This window comes from Epinephelus lanceolatus, chromosome 18 (genome assembly GCF_041903045.1).
Source record: "Epinephelus lanceolatus isolate andai-2023 chromosome 18, ASM4190304v1, whole genome shotgun sequence".
Taxonomy (NCBI): Eukaryota; Metazoa; Chordata; class Actinopteri; order Perciformes; family Serranidae; genus Epinephelus; species Epinephelus lanceolatus.
This window is the reverse complement of record NC_135751.1, coordinates 2,478,511-2,501,048: the sequence shown is the minus strand read 5'-3', so window position 1 is coordinate 2,501,048 and position 22,538 is coordinate 2,478,511.

The following is a 22,538-nucleotide window of genomic DNA, read 5'->3' as shown; positions in this document are numbered from 1 at the left end:
TTCTAACCCTAGCGGTGTGATACACACATGGGAGCAAATCAACAATGAACATAAAAACATAATTCAAAGTGGTAAGAAGGCTTATTCTCATAAGTACAGCAAATAACATACAAGGCTTAAGTGCCTCGATCAGTCTCAGTTGTTGGATAATATCAGTACAAAACAAGAACAATATGAAACTGAGGAGCTGGCCCTCTCCAACAACAAGGGCCCTTAATGAGGGAGTAGAGGGGGGGAGTCACCTCTGACCCTGGTGGAAATGGCAGCACCCAACTGATCGCATTTGTACAAGGTATGTGTCTGTGGGTAAGTGTTAAACTACTGGGGTGCTAATAAAACACAGTCGCAGTATTGTGGGCATATTTGTGTATGTATTTATGTATTGTGCATGTATTTATTTTCTGTACAATTGATGGGGAGACATTAGTGTTGCTACCACCACCCACATACACACTTATATAGAGGTAACAGTGAAAGCAACAAGTAATATACACTGGCATGTCAGCTGTGGTAGCTGATCATGGAATAAAATGGCCATTTATGTTTTCTCAGGTGGAGGACCTAGATGATGAGATGGTGTCTGTGTGCCCTGAGAGAGTTTTGGGGTAAACTTTAGTCCTTCACCAATTTTGTGCAGTTTTTAAACTGCCCATGTTAACACAGATGGTGTGAGTGTGGACACTTGGCTGTGACTGATTATCTTTAATAATTTGTTGTTGGTGGTTTACACATCAGACTAATCACAGTTTCAGGTGCTCTCTGTCCTAGAATTTAATTGCTGTCATTTCTATATGTTAATTTTGCAGGACGAGGGAAATCTTCCTCCTCCTGCACCTGTGGCTTTCACCTCTAGGCCAAGAGCATCACAAGTGGTAATCAATTAACCTTAAACAGAGTAGCTGAAGTGACCTTTACACCTGTCTTTAGTGGGCCCTACAAAGGGACAACGTTTACATGTTAAATCAGCTGTGTTATGTGATTTGTTTCAGGTTGGAGCAGACAATGTGAGGGCTCTATATAAGAGGACATTAGAGTTAGACATCGAGTTGAAGAAACTGTTAATAAAAAAAGTAAAACTCGAGGTAGACAGACTGGAACATGAAAAGAAGGTAATTCAGTAACTTCAGGAATTCAGTTTAATTCCAGACAAAACATTAAACTAAAGTGTCTTTTTCACAGGAACGGGAAAAGAAATCACAACAAAATAAAGATTTGTAAATGAAAAGAAAAAAAAAATGCCTGTTCTTGTGTTTTAAACAAAAAATTGCTCTGTAATGGCCTCTCTTACAGCCCTGCCAGTAGGGTGGTCTATGGTGATGGGGTCAACAACATCAGGGGGCTGGTGGATGACTGGTGGAGCCCTTTCTTTCCCTATTGTGGCTATACAATGGAGCACAACACACACAGATATGATTCTGCATGCTTGGTCTGGAACCACTCTGAGCCCATGAAGGCAGGTGAAATGGGCTTTCAGTAAACCAAACATCATCTCTATCCTGACCCTGGTTTTGGTAAGGGCCATGTTGAATCTGTTTTGTGGCCTTGCCTCAGGGTCAGGCTAGGTTGTCATCAAAAAGGACTGGCAGGTGTAACCCCTGTCTCCAAGTAAGAGTCCACTGAACAGCCCTGAACAAGAAAAAGGAATATTGCCATGACTTATCACAAAAAGCAGTGCAAATAAAGTAATCTGCAATGTACAATTACCATACCTTGCTCAAATCTGTAGCACAATGCAGATTCCCTGAATATTCTTGAATCATGTACCAACCCAGGCCACTTTGTCTCAATGCTGGTGACCATGCAGTGATGGTCACAGGTCATCTGCGAAAGCATTTGGGGTTAAAATACTCTTACAAGGTAACAGCATTTGAAGTTAATGTGCACTGGGAAGGATTACATGGTGGGGAGAGAGAGAGAGAGAGAGAGAGAGAGAGAGAGAGAGTCCAAATGTGTATTGTGAATATAATATATATATATATATATATACATATATATATGTCATGCAGGCAGTGTGCTGATACGATCAGAGAATAAGATGTTGCCACTAATGCGCACATTGAATGTGAAATTCAAATATTATCACACTGCAAGATTTACCTGAATGCTGAGGCTGTGGACTGACACTCAAAATCGGCTTCATTGTCACCCAGACGTGAGATGTGGATATGTGTGCAATTGATGGCATCAATCATCCTGAGGAACCCTATGAATTCTGTATACAACAGTTAATTTCATTATTTGTTTCATTATTTAAAAATCAAGTAGTCTCATAGGTTACTGTGTACCTGCTATGCCATAAAAGCCCTCCTTAATGGACTGCGCTGGTAAGTGGCCAAGGAAGACAACAAAAGCATCCAGCAGCTCTGTCAAAGCCCATGCCATCTTGTGAATTGCATCGCATACTGTGTTTTTGCTGAGGCTCTCCATGACCCACGGTATACAAGAAAGTGCCCATTGCAAAAAAGTGCAAGGCTATGCATACAGTCTGAGGGACTGTTAGCACATTGCTCCGGCGTGTCGAGGTGCCAACATAGGGCTCAAGGAGCAGGCACAGATAAATCAGTCCCACCAACGAGAATCTGTATTGTTCAAACAGGTGATCATCAGTGAAAGCATTCAGAGGCTGTTGTGTAAGGAGAATGACTAGCCTATATAAAATAGACAATTTCACCTCACACTCTATCATTTATCTAACAATCTGTTCCACCCAGATATATCAAATATTACACATCATGGATTTACATTATCATCTGAGCAAATTTTATGTATTGCCCTTTGATTCTTTGGCAGCAGCAGTTTTCTTTATAACATCAGAGACACTGAACACATAAGCAAGTCAACAGTTTGTCAGGCTGTAAGAAAAGTGACTCTGGCTCTGAAAAGACTTTTGCCCATTTTTGTGGTTTTCCCTGGGCATAAACCAGAGAGGTTTATCAAAGAGATATTTCCTGGATCATTGGTGGCTTAGTGTTTAGTGGCTTTAGTGGCTTAGTGGGTTCAACTCCAGCCTGCAGCTTTTGCTGTGTGTCTTTCCTGCTCTCCTCCTTAACAATATACTGTCCTGCCATTAAAAAAAAAAAAAAAGAGTAATTCCACAGAACTGCAGGTTTGTCAGTGTTAATAAGAAATTAATCTACGTGGATACATTATGCAATGACTCATGAATGCTTTTCATACATGTAAAGATTCTGCTGTGTAACTGGCTCATTTATGGGAATCAATAGTTCCAGCTGAGCATAAAGGAGATTACGTGAATAGAACGTCATTTCAATCAATCAATTTTATTTATAAAGCCCAATATCACAAATCACAATTTGCCTCACAGGACTTTACAGCATACGACATCCCTCTGTCCTTAGGACCCTCACAGCGGATAAGGAAAAACTCCCCAAAAAAACCCTTTAATGGGGAAAAAAATGGTAGAAACCTCAGGAAGAGCAACTGAGGAGGGATCCCTCTTCCAGACGTGCAATAGATGTCGTACAGAACAGATCAGCATAATAAATTAACAGTAATCCGCATGACACAATGAGATGGAGAGAGAGAGAGAGAGAGAGAGAGAGAGAGAGAGAGAGAGAGAGAGAGAGAGAGAGAGAGAGATGCAGGTAATGACAGTAGCTTACAACAACATTATTGAAAGTAATAATATTATAGTTATAGTTCTGGCTACTGTGGTACAATATGTTGAAAGTATGTACTAATATCTGGTAGTATACATGTGTGACAATAGTCATATGTGTATAATAACAGTAGAAGTATGACTAATGACTAATGATGGCAGCAGCAGCAGCAGGAGGCATCTGGCAGGACCACGGCAGCAGCACAACCACACACGTCACGCTGTCCAGGCACCGCTGCGATATGAGTTAATCTGAGAGACAGTGGAGCACAAAGGCTCCGGAGAAGAAGCCGAGTTAGTGACATCCAGAATGGCCGAGTTAGCAAGATGCAGTAATAGAATATGAGAGAGAGAGAGAGAGAGAGAAGGAGAGAAGGTGCCCGGTGTATTATAGGGGGGTCCTCCGGCAGACTAGGCCTAAGTCAGCCTAACTAGGGGCTGGTACAGGGCAAGCCTGAGCCAGCCCTAACTATAAGCTTTATCAAAGAGGAAAGTCTTAAGTCTAGTCTTAAATGTGGAGACGGTGTCTGCCTCCCAGACCGTAACAGGAAGATGATTCCACAGGAGAGGAGCCTGATAGCTGAAGGCTCTAGCTCCTGATCTACTTTTGGAGACTTTAGGGACCATGAGTAACCCTGCGTTCTCAGAGCGCAGTGTTCTGGTGGGATAATATGGCACTATGAGCTCTCTAAGATATGACGGAGCTTGACCATTTAGAGCTTTATAAGTTAACAGTAGGATTTTAAATTCAATTCTGGATTTTACAGGGAGCCAGTGCAGAGAAGCTCTAACAGGAGAAATATGATCTCGTTTCTTAGTTCCTGTTAGTACACGTGCTGCTGCATTCTGAATTAGCTGGAGAGTTTTTAAGGACTTACTAGAGCTACCTGATAATAGAGAGTTACAGTAATCCAGCCTTGAGGTAACAAAAGCGTGGACCAATTTTTCTGCATCTTTTCGGGTCAGGATAGGCCTAATTTTCACAATATTACGCAGATGAAAAAATGCAGTCCGTGAGGTTTGTTTTAAATGAGAATTAAAAGACAAATCTTGATCAAATATTACTCCGAGGTTTCTTACGGTAGTGTTAGAGGCCAGATTTCACAGCAATTATTAACCTCAGCCTAATATTGACAGACTGAAGTAGGCTAAGTATATGCAAAACTTTTACCAGTCTATAGGCTACAACATTTTTGTGTTTGATTTTGAGTTGCTGCCCTGTGTGTTTGGGCTCCATCAGATTACAGCTGAATAAGAGGATATAGCAAATTCTATTAAAATATATGAACACTGTTAAAATATTTCTGTATTTTCTGTAGATTAGACTATTAGACATTAACACATCACATTACATAATGTCACATCGCATTTCCTATTAACATACTTTGCAATCTTTTCTCATCACACCTCACGCTGTTTAGCTGCAACTGATGTAATAGATTTTTTTTCATGTCTTCATTCGTGGTCATTAAAATCTCAGATTCATTTGTGGTGAAATCAGTGGCTCTGATTTAACTCTACTTTCTGCCACTGTGTTTGTGTTATTTGAACATGTTCAATTAATTGTCTAAGACCTCATATTAATTTAAATATAGTAAGTGCAATGAAAAGTAATAATAATGTAAAAAAAATACAGTTTCAAACCATTTTCTCTTCCTTTTAACATACCTACAATTCCACTTTCCTCATGAAGGAAATGTTTGATGGAGAACACACTTCTTTACATTTAACATATATAGATATAATAGTACAGTACCCATTCATAACCTGCCTGTTTGGAACAGGCTGATTGTTTGGCCTGTGGTATTGCTGCTTGCATCTTTAATGAGAACTGCTCATCCAAGCATCTTCACAGTCGACACTGTGCTTCTTTGGGTCCTGAGCAATACACCTGGATCCAGACAGCTATAGATTTATAATGAAGTTTAGACATGAAAAATATTGAATTATGTGGCTATTCTAGCTCATTGTGCCCCAAAATAACTTACAAAAGGCTCCCAAAGCACTTTTATTAAATGCAATGCAACAGGGTACTTCCTGTGTACTTGTACTCCAGAGGGAAACACTGTATTGCTACATTTATCTAACAGATAAATGTTATTGATTACCTTGCAGATGCAGATTTTACTCACGAAATATATAATGCATAATGCATTGTTATTCATTAAACTCTCCAGCATTTTATTAGAATTATATGCTACATCTGAAACAGATGTCAAGTAAATTTAAATACGTTGTGCCTTCATGACTTTGCAGGTTGCAAAATGCGAGGCACACTGCACTGCCGTTTTTTAAATAAATTGAATGCCACCAGTAAAAAAACAACAAACAAACAAACAAACAAAAAAAAAAACATACTTGTTGCCAGGCAACCACCCCATCACCTCCTTACCCCAAACTTCCCATGTAATCAATCTACTGTTTATTTTATTTATTTATTTTAATTTATATATTTGACAGTAGTTCTTATCTAGTTCCTAAAATGGATAGGCAGAGGGGATTTGCTGTAGCTCTGGTTGAGGGTGAGAGGCTGTCAGCAGATAAACAGAGATCTATGTGGATACATGAGACCCTAAAAAAGAGGGTGGATCATGGGGAGTACCACCAGTTGGCCTCCTTTCACCCCTGGTTATAAGTTGCCATGGCAAAGAAACACACCAAAGATTGCTACTCACGGTTAGAAACACTGAAATACACACAGCAAGACATGCTCTGCTCACAGTCTGCTGTCCACAGAGCCCTGAAGCTCTGCTGCCATCGCTGCAGAGCCACAGAGTTGCGGAGAGCTGCTTCACCAATGCAATTAAATTTGTGACATTATAGTTTTCATCTTTACACCTAGTACTTGAGAACAAACTGTTTTTGTTCCAGTCGTCAGGGTTGATGTTTGTGTTTGCTTTTTGTTCTATGTTCACCCTACTTTCTAGAATTCGCACCCAAGGCCAGATTGGCAGGGGTCTGTTTCAGAAAGGAGGTTCAACAAACTCTGAGCCTAACCCTGAACTCTGGGTTGAGTAATTCTGAGATGGGAAACTCTGGGTTACGGGTTTTAGAACAGGTGACTTCAATCGGTTCAATCAACACAGAGTTTGTTCACTCTAGCCGTTTCTCAATATGCGTTCTTGTGCGGACTTGTGTTCTTGTGGACCTGTGACACATCATCAGTCACAGCCCAAGTACTGTTCCAATTCAAAGTTCACATCTAGCCAAGTTCAGTCCAAATGCCCGGATGTGTTCTCCCATGGCCCTTTTACCAGGGATGCATCGGAGCAGACTTGTGTGAACTTAAGGCAGCCAGGTATCCCAGGATGCATTTCTCAACAATCTTCAGAAATGGCAAGTGAGGGAAAGGCGCACAATTGTAAGCCATAATTACCGATATGTTACTGTTGTGTTGTCACGGAACGTAGTGTTTTCATGTGTAGTTTAAACTTCAAACCCGTGGTCGATGTATTAATACAGAGCCCACTTGAATGTGAGGTCCCGCTAGATGACAGCAGTGTCAGCGCTCATAGATAATAAACATATGTGTATGAGCGCTCAGGCTGCCCCACCGAGAGCAGCCCCTCTCGGGTAGTCCTTTTAAATTCGTCACTGATATCTCTGTAGTGGTTATATATGAAATGTAATTTGTTTGGGGAATGTCTAATGGGCAATATCAGTCTCAGTATATAAGATATATTATTATATTATTAAATGTTGTAACATTGTTAATCTAATTGTTCTTTGTATGTATTCTTTTGCTTATTTATGTGTTTTTACCATTCAATAATGATTTTAATTTAAGAATTTATTGTAATTAATTTATTGTATTTAAAGATTAATTGTATTTATTGTAGTATTTATTCAACAGCATTTTAAATATTGATTATCTGATATGAATTGTATACCTGATGTCTGAAGTGTGGCTGAATAAAATTTTCCTCTTAAAATCTGACCTGTTTGATCCCATTTATATTGGTGAGGACAGACTAAATGAGAAACTGCTGTCAGTATAATCCAGTACAGTTCAACAGCACCACAATCTACAACTCAACACTTCAGTAAAACGTTAGACTTAATACAATATTAAACTGCTGTTGTTTTTTCTAGGTGTACCAAGTAAACTGTCAAGTCTCCATAAAAATGTAGACAGAAAGCATAATGATGAGACAAATGCAGTGATGGACAGTAACTATTTACTCAAGTAGCTACTGTACTTAAGTACAAATTTGATGTACTTGTACTTTGGGTATTTCCATTTTGTGCTACTTTATACTTAGTGAGAAATACTGTACATTCTACTCAAGCTACATTTATTTGATAGCTATAGTTACTTTTACGATAGTTTTTTTATATGTTGTAAGTTTCATATTTACAAGTTGATGTGCGTTGTTATAGATTAGACTAGTACACCAGTGAAAGGTGTTAAAATTTAGTTCTACCATGACAACATTTAAATGCTGCTTACATGTAGCCGACGTTGATCAATTAATACTCAATACATATTCATGTATATGATGATAACAACACTTGAAATTGGGTCACTCTGCATCATGAGTACTTTTAACTTTTCATTCATTCATTTCATTCGTCTCATCACCATCCTCATTCTCCGCTGTCTTTCTCGGATCTGCCTCCTCAGCTGGGCAGCCTACTCCTCAGCCTGCAGGTACAGAAATCCTGCTGCAATAACTGCACCAAGACGCCTTCTCCGATCCATGTCCGTTATTGATTTTTGATTTCCATCTCGCCAATGCTCACGATCACAATAACCACCAACTCTCCACAAACTTTCCCCCCGCACATGACTTCTGATTATTATCAGAGGCCAGGTGCAGGAATTGGATAGGCTATAGATTAAATATGATCAAGCTGCGGGCAAAAGGTTATAAGACATGAAACTATTTTGGCTATTTATATGTTTTTGTGTGTCAGTTATATATGCTGAAACGTTAAAAACATATACACATTAATTTCTTACAATGTCTATGAAAAGACGCAGGGCTGGGCTGTGTTTATATTGTTTTATTCTAAATGCATGGATACAACACAGTAACAGCCAAGGTGAGCGGAGGTGGTGACATCATCATGTCATGAACTTTGGCATAGAAAAAGGCAGGGCTCAAATGCACAACTCAGACCGGTTTCACACAGTAAAACAAGATTTATTCCAGGCAGCAGTCAATACACAAGGAAGCAGTACAAACCAGGCAGAGGTATCCAAGACGTGAGGCAAAAAGGCAAGGTCAAAAAACAGGCAAGGATCAAACACACTATGACTATGACTATGACTGTGACTGAGAGAAACGCTGGAACGTGAGCAGAAAGCATCGACGAACTGGCAACGAGACAAGACACACGAGGGAATATATGCAGGGCTGATGGGGAGTGATTAGACACAGGTGCGGGAGACACAATCAGGGATCAGGTGCACACAGACGGGGAGGGGGCAGGGCAGACAGGAACCTGGAACAGAGACAGCGGTGAGTGATCACAGAATAAAACAGGAAGACAAGACATGAAATATGAGGGAGAAAATAAAATACTTAACAAACAGCGGAACATGACACATCAGGGCTCATTTATGCTCCCTTTACGTAAAAAAATGTATACGTCCGTTTCAAACGATGTTACCATTGTTGTATCGAGATGTGTTCCCTTGTCGAATAATGTTTCCCTTCAGTTAATGTGTAGCGCCCCCCCTCCCCCCGATGGTTAGGGGTAGGGCTAAGGGTTTGGGTAAGGTTTAGGTAGAGGGAAACGCATATTGATGGGGAAACATACTTCGACACAACACAGTCACTGCTCACATACTTCCATGCGTCCTTTACGTTGGCATGGATGTTAACCAATATATCCACCAGGGGCCTGTATCACGAAGCGAGATCAACCTTTCCTGGGTTACCCAGACCTATCCTGGGTTGACTAACCCTAACAATGGCAATCAGGATAATTGGTATCACGACGCTGGATATCAACTTGGTAACTCAACCCAGTGTTGCTTTATCAAGAGCCGTGAACGCGCACGCAGCGGACCAATCACAATCATGAGAGAAGCGCAGTGTCACTGAGCGTCCTGACAGAGCGCTGTATGTGAGGGGAAAAAAAGTATTTCTCGTGAGGATCAGAGATTAATTCTACTAAAATATGAGGAGGAGAAAAGAAACATTACAGAAAAGGCCAACACCATGGCAGCTGCAGGAGGAGGAAATATGCGTGGCAACGGTGGATGAATAATGTTTAGTTTTAGTTTAGATTAGTTTATTTGGACATAATGTTAAAAACAGACAGTATAAAATTTACAAGATTAAAAAAAGAAAAGTGCCGGAGAGGTTAGAAGCCACTAAAGGCTTATCAAAGAAATTCCCCTGTCAAAACATCAATGAAATCACATAATAGAGAAGAAAAAAACGGGTCAGGAAAGAAGAAAGAGAGGAGGAGAGAGGGAAAAATCAAGACAAAATAAGGTAGCAAATAAAATGATGTGTAGGTTAAATTACTCATCTCTGGTTCAAGTAGCTACAGTACCTGTACCTGTACATCTGACACTGATCACACCCTTGAAACCCATGAAATCAATGCTGCGCAGATGAATTGCGTGTATTCAGGGCCGCCCCTTCCTAAACGCAGAACACGCGCTGTGCGTAGGGCCTCATCTTCCATGGGGGGCCACATTTTGCGCAAGGGGACGCATTTGCGCATATGCACAATGGATGCGCACATGCGCTACCGTGAGGCGCGCGTAGAATCAGCTCGAGGAAGGAGAGAAGAGACCTGACCGCCCATGCGTCGCTGCAATGATTGACAGCACTCGACATCTGAACAATCAGAGGGGTGCGCTGGCAGGCACTTGCAGAGCTGCAGCAGGTGAAGAGTTGTCGACATGTCGTCCAAAAGAGCCTCAGGAGTATGTGCGGGGACGGGAGGGCAGGCGGGCTCCACGAAGGGGGAGACCCGAGCCTCGGGGGTATGTGCGGGGCCGGGAGGTCGGATGCTCCCAGAGAGGGGAGAAGGAGAAATACTGTATAGCTAAATAAGATGAAAATAGAAAAGAATGTCTCTGTATTTTATTTCCGTTTTCAGTGTTTAATTAAGGTGGTAGAGGCGGAGGGCTGAGTGAGATCGGACGCCTCCAGAGAGGGGAGAGAGGGAGAAATATGACAAAATAAGATTAAATAGGAAAAACCTGTCTCCCTCTTTTATTTTATTTTCAGTGTTTCATCAAGGGTGGGGGATTGAGGTGGTGGAAGTTACTTTCTTTTAATGAGTAATTGATGGCTATTTGTGCTATTTGTTTATTTATTTATTTCAGTTTGAAGTTATTTTTATTTAATATTTATTTATTTATTTCAGGTTGAATTTTTTATTTTATTTGACTCATACAGCCAAACTACTGTATCTACAGTACATTTGTTATTGCCAGTAAAGGTTGTCAAGTTAAATGGCAAGTTGTTGTATGGTCATTTTGTACCTATGATACATTTGGGATGGGGGCCTCCAAATAAAATTTCGCTTAGGGCCCCAATTTGGTCAGGGGCAGCCCTGCGTGTATTACAATTATCGTAATAACATCATTGCGTCTGATAAATTGGTCTTCTTTGTCATAACGTTATATATGCTACAACAAAGCTTAAAGCTGACGTCACAATTAAATCATATCAACACCAAATTGATAGTCTGAATAAAATCATCCTGATATTGAGCTGTGTAAGAAATTAACAGCTGTGCAAAAATATACCTAGTCTCCCTCTTTAAAAACACAAAAAGGAAAATCCCTCAAACACCATGAAGTGTAGACATGATAGGCTACTTTCCACATTTCCAGCAGCAAAGCTGTCAATTAGGCCCATTATCTTTAACAGGGATCATTTCCTCCAACAAAAAAAACCATTGGCACTAATTAATGGTGCGATTAAGTGTCCGCAAATGATCAGTTTCTTTCTTATGAAGGGGTGGGATGAAATTTTGACTTCTTTCCACTCCTTTTTGAACAATCTTTTCATTGTCTGTTGTTGTTGCTTTCTTTTCTTTTTTAATATTCAAAATAAACTTTCAAATCAAAATCAATCAAATTAATTAAACTTCCCGTCATGACTGGGCTGCATTTCTGTCAGCGGAGTCATTTTTTTCCGAACAGCTGATTGGCCAGTGGGTGGTGCTTTTTATAGGATCAGATTCAACCCTGAACTTACCCTGCTCCAGAGCAGGATAGCCGTTCAAAGTAAGTTACCATGGTGATCTACCCCGATAAGAACTGAACCGGCTTCATGAGACCGAAAACCCAGGGTTAACCCTGAAATTACCTCGCTAAGAGGTCGTTTACATGTACACGGTGATTTTGATAAACGGAGACATCTTCCTTCGATTGTACCCTTCGTTTACACGCAAATGGAGATTTCTCCTCTGAAAACGAGTCTTTCTAAATACTCTGGCCAAAGTGGAGATTTTGGAAAACTCGGGTTGCGCGTTTGCATGTAAACTGAGATAAACGGCGTTATAGGCAGCCGACGTCACAGTATGCGCCGGAACTTGCGCCTGTGTCAAAAGTGCGAGCTATGTTGCTATGGTGACAATGGATACATGGAAGGCTTGAGCTTCTCGTTACACTGCCACCTACAGGTTTGGCATGCTCTCGTGTATATATGCACAGGTAAGTGTAAACGAAGATCTTTTTGAAAACGGAGATGGTGAAATGTCTGTTTATAAAAACAGCCGGCAACGTGTAAACAGCCTCTAAGACATTAATCCTGGGGCCTGTATCACGAAGCAGGATTAATGTATTAGCGAGGTAACTTCAGGGTTAACCCCAGGTTTTCCGTCTCACGAAGCCGGTTCAGTTCTTATCGGGGTAGATCACCATGGTAACTTACTCTGAACGGCTATCCTGCTCCGGAGCAGGGTAAGTTCAGGGTTGAATCTGATCCTATAAAAAGCACTACCCACTGGCCAATCAGCTGTTCGGAAAAAATGACTCCGCTGACAGAAATGCAGCCCAGTCATGACGGGAAGTTTAATTAATTTGATTGATTTTGATTTGAAAGTTTATTTTGAACATTTAAAAAGAAAAGAAAGCAACAACAACAGACAATGAAAAGATTGTTCAAAAAGGAGTGGAAAGAAGTCGGAATTTCATCCCACCCCTTCATAAGAAAGAAACTGATCATTTGCGGACACTTAATAGCACCATTAATTAGTGCCAACATTTTGTTTTGTTGGAGGAAATGATCCCTGTTAAAGACAATGGGCCTAATTGACAGCTTTGCTGCTGGAAATGTGGAAAGTAGCCTATCAGTTCTACACGTCATGGTGTTTGAGGGATTTTCCTTTTTGTTTTTTAAAGAGAGAGACTAGGTAGGCTATATTTTGCACAGCTGTTAATTTCTAACACAGCTCAATATCAGGATGATTTTATTCAGACTATCAATTTGGTGTTGATATGATTTAATTGTGACGTCAGCTTTAAGCTTTATTGTAGCATATATAACGTTATGACAAAGAAGACCAATTTATCAGACGCAGTAATGTTATTACGATAATTGTAATACACGCAATTCATCTGCGCAGCATTGATTTCATGGGATTCAAGGGTGTGATCAGTGTCAGATGTACAGGTACAAGTACTGTAGCTACTTGAACCAGTGATGAGTAATTTAACCTAGACATCATTTTATTTGCTACCTTGTTTTGTCTTGATTTTTCCCTCTCTCCTCCTCTCTTTCCTCTTTCCTGACCCATTTTTTTTCTTCTCTATTATGTGATTTCATTGATGTTTTGACAGGGGAATTTCTTTGATAAGCCTTTAGTGGCTTCTAACCTCTCCGGCACTTTTCTTTTTTTAATCTTGTAAATTTTATACTGTCTGTTTTTAACATTGTGTGTAAATAAACTAATCTAAACTAAAACTAAACATTATTCATCCTGTTATGCGTTGCCACACATGTTTCCTCCTCCTGCAGCTGCCACGGTGTTGGCCTTTTCTGTAATGTTGCTGTTCTCCTCCTCGTATTTTAGTAGAATTAATCTCTGTTCCTCACATGAGAAAGATTTTTTTTTTCCTCACATACGGCGCTCTGTGAGGACGCTCAGTGACGCTCAGTGACACTGCGCTTCTCTCATGATTGTGATTGGTCCGCTGTGTGCACGTTCACGGCTCTTGATAAAGCAACCCTGGGTTGAGTTACTGAGTTGATATCCAGCGTCGTGATACCGATTATCCTGATTGCCATTGTTAGGGTTAGTCAACCCAGGATAGGTCTGGGTAACCCAGGAAAGGTTGATCTCTCTTCGTGATACAGGCCCCAACTTCGTGATACAGGCCCCCGGAGGTAGCCCAGCGTCAAAAGTTTATGACAACAACAAACTCAAAAACAACCATGGCGACTGTGGAGGAGATTGATAATGTACCTCTTGCATGAAAGACAAAAACAGAGGCAGCGTTGTAGGAGGCGGTGGTCGGTGAGTTAAATACATCGCGACTGGAGGACAGAGAATTCTTTTCTCTAGTACAGAGCGATAGATAAGAACAGAGTGGCGACACTCCCATAGGACTCCGTTGTAAAACATGACGGACAGAACCAGGTTATGGAGCCCTCTATAGTTCCAAACATTCCTCCCGTGGTGTTGGACCCCGTTTATTTCAATGGCCGCATGACGAGAAACTCCTGAGGTAAGGTGATGAAATATCGACCAATTTTAAGTCATAACGCGCGTTTATTATATCGGAGGTCCTTTATTAGATATAGATATCGTAGATATCAATTTTTTTTGTATGTTCACAATGTAATTACGTTTTTTTTGAGTCAGGAATTATGATCGGTTTTCAGCCATTGCCTGCTAGTTTGTTAGCTCGACGTCGCCAGCTGTGGAGGTTTAACAGTGTTTAGCACCTAACATTTGTGGTGTTCCTGTTTGATTAATGAATCACAGACAAATCACATATAGTTGGGATGATTACTAACGGGTTTTATTTAGATTTCATCATCTGATCCTGACGGTGTTAGCTAAGGGTAACGTCTCAACTGTTCCATGAGAAGATAATGTAGGACAGGCGCACATACTTCTGCCTGAGCCTTTATCAAATACCTACCGTTACGTTCGGTGTATTCTTTCTATGTTTACATAAGAGTGTTATTATCTTATAATTTAATTCCTGTGTATATAGTATGCCATGTGATGACAGACTAAAATAGGACTACTACTTCACTACTACTACTACTTCTGTCAGCATTTAAGGCCACACTTGCCCTGTCATGACTGGCCCCTAGCATATTGGTCCCTGGATCACCTTCCCCTGTCAAAGTGGCTTCTTCAGTGGCAGCCCCTGACTGACTGGCCCCTGGAAGTCCACTGACCTCTCCTTCGTCCTCTATCTGCATACTGCCTCCTGGTACTTCCCTATCATTTTCAGATTCTGCCTCAATTTCTCCCTCATTCTCTGTAATAATAACAAGGTGTTGTTGCAGTTAATATGCATTTATGCTGCCTTTACATTAGCACCTACTTTCATCTCTTGTTTAAGGGTACACTACACTCCAATTAAACAAAACTGTCTCTTTATGTGAAATAAATTATCTGCCACACTCCTGGACTAACAACATGTACATAAAGTTTATTTTTTTAGCAATAGATGAAGATGCCTGTAGATTATCCATGACATTGCCCGGTTCACTCTGCCATGGATTATTCCACAAGCCATTAGATTTTTAAATATGGACAGGAAATAGGATCCAGCCAATCTGGCCATAACATTATGTGCAAATGGAGATACTGTATGGAGTGTTCATGTTTATGTTGTTTTAAGTGTGGAATGACGTGTTTTTTTTCCCCACTGCAAATCAATTTCCTTGTAATAAAGCCAACTTACTTTTACACCAGATATGCCTCTTTTTTAAATTGTTCCTGTTCTGGGAAGTCAGAGTGGGTCAAACACTACACTGATCAAATATTAAAAGTTTAAGGGTCCCTCCTGCCCCTTAGCAGGAGATGGCGTTGTCAGGCACTTTTAAGAGTAATCTTAGTACCAGGTACTACAGTAGTGTTACTGTTTTTGCAGAATATGTGCTCATATTCTCTGTAAGCGTGTAAAAGGAGCTTGTGTTCCACTAGCGTGAGATAAGTTGCTTTGTTTATCTGGTGTTGCTATGGTGAATCGGGGCATACAAAGGTTAACATATTCAGAGTTTATTCAACCAATTCAGATCAACTGTTCTAGAACTGAATACTCAGTTTCCCATATTCAGAGTTCATCATTAGACTGAGAGTTTGTTGAACCTCTGGAATACCTCTCAGGGCTGTTGTAATGCTGACTGTTGCTATTCCTCAACCAGGCATCTCAGACCATCATTGGGTCCTTCACTAAAGATGTGAATGGCAGATAAGATAAGAATAATAACAATAAGAATAACTTAAATTGTCTGTCAGCTCATTTATTATTTGCAAAAGAATTAAAAAGCGTGATGGCTGAAGGTATGTAGGATCTTCTGTATCTCTCTGTCCTGCATCGAAGAGAGAGGAGCTGTCCACCGCTGTTTTTTTTGTTCCATCAAGGTGTTATGGAGTGGATGAACCGGGTTATTCATGATGGCCTTGAACATCTAAAGTGTGCATCTCTCCACCAGCTCCTCCAGTGTGTCCAACCACAACTTGAAGAGTTGTCTACATAGTTGTGCCTGCAGTAAATCTCATATGGCTTTTTTAACCATTTCATAGCCCCACCTTTGTTCTGCTGTCCTAATGCTGGAATATGATCTCTGTTAAATAAAATTGTTCTTCCTTAATGCCAAATTGATCATTTTCTGTGATGTAAGAGCCTTCATACATTGTCTTTTAATTTTTTCTTGTTCTCACAGACACACAATTGCTCTTATTGTCACATTCATTGTTTAAATACATAAAATGTTTAACTCAAAACCATCATTTATCATCATTGTCCACTGTCAGGGAGTATTCACAAATAGCCTACATTAATCCTATGTAGCTACATAAGAGATGCATTGCACCAGATTACAGTTTAGCTGCTAATTTATCTGCAGTCCATGAAGCTAACACAAAGCTTTCCCTCCAAAAAAAAAAAAACATAGAAAAACTTCTCTAATTACGCTTTTAGTTGTCATCCAGCCACTCAATACACATAACTGACATTGATGTATACACAGTAATTCAATAAGAGCTGTAAATGTACCTGTGTATGGTTTATTTTAATATTTACCGTTCAAAAGCGAGCTCACTCCTGTCTGTCCCACAGAAGAACATGACAGTGGAGGCTGTGTTTGGAACTACTGAGGCTTACATGAACCACGTGACCGCTCTGGAGGCGACATTTAAGGCTGTCGCCACTCTGTTCTTATCTGCTCTAGTATTGCCGATGAGAGAAATTGAATTGTTATTTCTTCTTCGTGTCTCACTAGAGTTACGTATCGGGTAGTGACAGCAACACTGCCCCCACGGTTCCCGGTGGTACTGCTCCGTTTGGCCCGTATGGAAACGTGCAGAAATACACGGGCTGCGGTTGGAAAGTCTTTTTTGCTTAGGAAGGTTCCTAGCTGAGTGAAATGACCCAGAAGTATTTTAGTGGCCGCCATGATAAGAGCTGTTCGAAGGCCCAATTCCAATCCGGCCCCTAAAGACTCAAGCCCTGAACCCTCACTGACTTAACTGACGTCAGCTGTAAGTGATTGAGTGTGAGAGTCTGAAAGGGCTCCGGATGCTACAAATAGGAATGGGACAGCACTTATCCCCCTCTCTACAAAATGTTGTAGACACTGGCAGCTCTGGGCGTGATCATTTATCAGTTATTGTCAGCATATATTCCACACACAAAGAATATATATCTATAGATAGATAGATAGATAGATAGATATCTATATATATATATGTAGATATATATAGATATAGATATATATATTCTTTGTGTGTGGAATATAACCACTGGTATTCCTCTGACTTCATGTGTGTTTATGTACCATCTTAAATCCTTGTTAATGTAATGTTTCATTGTTTATCTATCTGTTTTTTTCGCTCTCCTTCCATAACATTGCCGTTTGCATATCTGCCGACCGTGTTTTCGGGTTTTTTTAATAACACTTCCGGTGTTCCAAGGGCAACCCCTATATTTGACATCACAACGCTATGAACTGTGGGTAATTTCCTTACCGTAAGTCCGCATCGATGCTGACCTACGGTAAGGGGGCATAAAGGGCTCACTCACTGACTCACTGACTTGACGATTTGACAATGCGACAGCCCTCACACACTCACGCACTTCACATGAACGCGCCTCTAAGTCAGTGAGTCTGTAAGGGATTGGATTGGAATTGGGCCGAATTCTCTAAACACTAAGGAAAGGTTCGATGCTTCCTTTCAGATCTCCTTTAGCATAGGATACATCGGACCTTCCTAAGTGATAGGAAAGGAGATAATTTAATCCCACAATGCTTTGCGGGAGCAATATTTAAAGCGACTGACCGTTCACGGAGACAAACGAATAAACCCGAAGAAGTAGGAGAAGAGGAAGAACGAAAGAAGTGACGAAAGGTAAAGAAAAAGAACAACTGGCTCTCAATATGACTGAAAAGTCACGGAGATCACCATGTAAGTCACTGTTACATGAAGCTTTGCCCATCTCATGCCATAACTTGATAATAGGCTATGCGTAATGTGATATGTTCCAAACTCTCCACAATATGTTAAACCCATGCAAACTATAAACGTCACGCTACTGTTGTAACATTATTTAATTCAAGTTAATATTGTGGTGTAAGATATGCTCAGTGTGCATTAATCATGTCACTATTTGAGCGTTGCTGAATCGCCAGCTTTTAGCAATATCATTAATTAATTTTTCTTCAGCCACAGATGCTGACATCTCTGCACTCATATGGGCATGTGTGCGGCTGGAGCACCTCTTCAGCGGGAGGCAGCCCTTTTTAGACTATTACGCAAATGAATTTTACCCACTTTAGAATAAAGCCTCCCACATCTCTACCCCCCCCCCTTTTTTTCCTTTCTGCTCTCTCTGTGAATTGAATAGTTTACTCATTTCTTGCATACGAACATCAGCAAACACAGAAAACCTGTCCATATAGGCAGAAGATATACTGTTTATTGCACAGGTGCACCTTCATCCCTATGTATGCTCTTGTTATTTGTTCTTTTCTTTTTTTTCTGTGTTGTTATTGTCACTAATATAATGGAAAATCCAATAAACACGATTAAAAAAATAAAATAAAATAAAAAATAACTTCAAGGCACAATCATGTCAACATTTCAAGGTGTTTACTGAGTTTTGTGGTCGTTTTTAAACTGTTGTAAGCAAATGACAGATGATGATTGATTGGCATATTGACACAGAAGTTTGTGTTTCAAGAAAAAGGGATATGAAACGTTTTTATTTAGATGATGTTTTTAATTCAACATGTTTGCAACTTAAGAATGATATGTACAGTAGTAGATTTGTAAGCCTAACATATTTGCCTCTCTTGCATACACTTGAACATTTGTCATAAATCATCACAATGATTCAGGAGGGTGAGTGTGAGCAACCATTTTCAGCGTTTCAATTTTGTGACTGCCTATCTTTTTTAATTTGATTCAGACGTTGGTAATTAAGTCATATTTTTCACTGTGCTGTCCACGTTTATATAGCCTGCATGAAGCAACATGGTAAGTAGGCACGGGGCGGAGTATCTGAGATGCGGTTTTTGTAGTCCATCTAAACTAAACTGTAGTTTCACCACGGTCGACCTACATCACTGACATCCGCCGTTGCATGATGATGTAGCCCAGCGTAAGTGCGGTCGGATTTTCTCAGCTCCGCAGTTCTCTTTTCCTAAGTCCTTATGAATTCTCCTACTCATCTTTCCTTGACCTCGTGACGTTTCCCACCGAGGTCAAGGAATAGTGATTAGGAGGGGACTATAGGAGGACTTTCCGACCGCAGCCACGGCAAAGAGCATGGATACCAAGAGGCAAAGCTCCGTTGAATTTCTTCCAACAGCCACTAGGGGCGCTACCGCCATTTTGGACTGTTGAGCTTGGACTGTTGCGCCCAGACAACATGCAAGATGTCAAGGAGAGAGGAGAAAAAAAAATAAAAAAAAGAAACCAGTGTAGTGCAATTAACTGCAACAACTATCAGTGGAACACCCCGCACCTGGCCTTCCACCGTTTCCCGAAGGATCCCGTCAGGTAAGAATTCCTGAGGTGTAAGTTTTAAAGTGTTTTAAAGCCATTTAATATGCCAGTTTTGGAGGGAAGATAACACTTATAGAAGATTAACTTAATTACTCCTTCAAAATCACCCCATAAGCCAATCTACCAAATATATATATATATATATATATATATATATATATATATATACAGTACAGGCCAAAAGTTTGGACACACCTTCTCATTCAATGCGTTTTCTTTATTTTCATGACTATTTACATTGTAGATTCTCACTGAAGGCATCAAAACAATGAATGAACACATGTGGAGTTATGTACTTAACAAAAAAAGGTGAAATAACTGAAAACATGTTTTATATTCTAGTTTCTTCAAAATAGCCACCCTTTGCTCTGATTACTGCTTTGCACACTCTTGGCATTCTCTCGATGAGCTTCAAGAGGTAGTCACCTGAAATGGTTTTCCAACAGTCTTGAAGGAGTTCCCAGAGGTGTTTAGCACTTGTTGGCCCCTTTGCCTTCACTCTGTGGTCCAGCTCACCCCAAACATCTCGATTGGGTTCAGGTCCGGTGACTGTGGAGGCCAGGTCATCTGCCGCAGCACTCCATCACTCTCCTTCTTGGTCAAATAGCCCTTACACAGCCTGGAGGTGTGTTTGGGGTCATTGTCCTGTTGAAAAATAAATGATCGTCCAACTAAACGCAAACTGGATGGGATGGCATGTCGCTGCAGGATGCTGTGGTAGCCATGCTGGTTCAGTGTGCCTTCAATTTTGAATAAATCCCCAACAGTGTCACCAGCAAAACACCCCCACACCATCACACCTCCTCCTCCATGCTTCACAGTGGGAACCAGGCGTGTGGAATCCATCCGTTCACCTTTTCTGCGTCTCACAAAGACACGGCGGTTGGAATCAAAGATCTCAAATTTGGACTCATCAGACCAAAGCACAGATTTCCACTGGTCTAATGTCCATTCCTTGTGTTTCTTGGCCCAAACAAATCTCTTCTGCTTGTTGCCTCTCCTTAGCAGTGGTTTCCTAGCAGCTATTTGACCATGAAGGCCTGATTGGCGCAGTCTCCTCTTAACAGTTGTTCTAGAGATGGGTCTGCTGCTAGAACTCTGTGTGGCATTCATCTGGTCTCTGATCTGAGCTGCTGTTAACTTGCCATTTCTGAGGCTGGTGACTCGGATGAACTTATCCTCAGAAGCAGAGGTGACTCTTGGTCTTCCTTTCCTGGGTCGGTCCTCATGTGTGCCAGTTTCGTTGTAGCGCTTGATGGTTTTTGCGACTCCACTTGGGGACACATTTAAAGTTTTTGCAATTTTCCGGACTGACTGACCTTCATTTCTTAAAGTAATGATGGCCACTCGTTTTTCTTTAGTTAGCTGATTGGTTCTTGCCATAATATGAATTTTAACAGTTGTCCAATAGGGCTGTCGGCTGTGTATTAACCTGACTTCTGCACAACACAACTGATGGTCCCAACCCCATTGATAAAGCAAGAAATTCCACTAATTAACCCTGATAAGGCACAGCCGTGAAGTGGAAACCATTTCAGGTGACTACCTCTTGAAGCTCATGGAGAGAATGCCAAGAGTGTGCAAAGCAGTAATCAGAGCAAAGGGTGGCTATTTTGAAGAAACTAGAATATAAAACATGTTTTCAGTTATTTCACCTTTTTTTGTTAAGTACATAAATCCACGTGTTCATTCATAGTTTTGATGCCTTCAGTGAGAATCTACAATGTAAATAGTCATGAAAATAAAGAAAACGCATTGAATGAGAAGGTGTGTCCAAACTTTTGGCCTGTACTGTATATATATATATATATACATGTATATACATGTGTATATATATACACACACACACACACACACACACACACACATATATATATATATATATATATATATACAGTCAGGTCCATAATTATTTGGACAATGATACAGTTGTCGTCATTTTGGCTCTGTACACCACCACAATGGGTTTTAAAAGTGTTTGTTTGGGGCACCATTATCTGCTCAGATTCAACCAAATGCTTCAAAACTCATTGGACAATGCTTCACAGTGCAGTTGGACATTGACCTGAAGCATACTGCAAAAGCAACCAAAGACATTTTTAAGGCAAAGAAGTGGAATGTTCTGCAATGGCCAAGTCATATCATCTGACCTGAATCCAATTGAGCATGCGTTTCTCTTGCTGAAGCCAAAACTGAGGGCAAAACATCCAAAACACAAGCAGGAAGTGCAGACGGCTGCAGTAAAGGGCTGGCAGAGCATCACCAGGGAAGAAACCCAGCATCTGATGATGCCTATGTGTCCAACACTTCAGGCAGTCATTGACTGTAAAGGATTTGCAACCAAGTATTAAAACTGACTGTTTAATTGATGATTATGTTAGTTTGTCCAAATACTTATGAGCCCTTAAAGTCAGGGGACTGTGTGAAGAAATGGTTGTCATTCCTACACGCACGGTTCATACTACATTTTTGAAAAAAGCCTTAAATGAAAGCTGAGAGTCTGCAATTTAAGCAGGTATTCATTGTTTCATTTAAAACCCATTGTGGTGGTGTACAGAGCCAAAATGACGACAACTGTATCATTGTCCAAATAATTATGGACCTGACTGTATATATGGCCTCTTGGACCATTTATATCAGAACTGATTACTGCTTTAGCATTAAAATATATCATATTAAAATAGCCTATATTATTATTATTATTACTGTCCCCTTACTGTACAAACTGTAAATAAATCTTTATTCC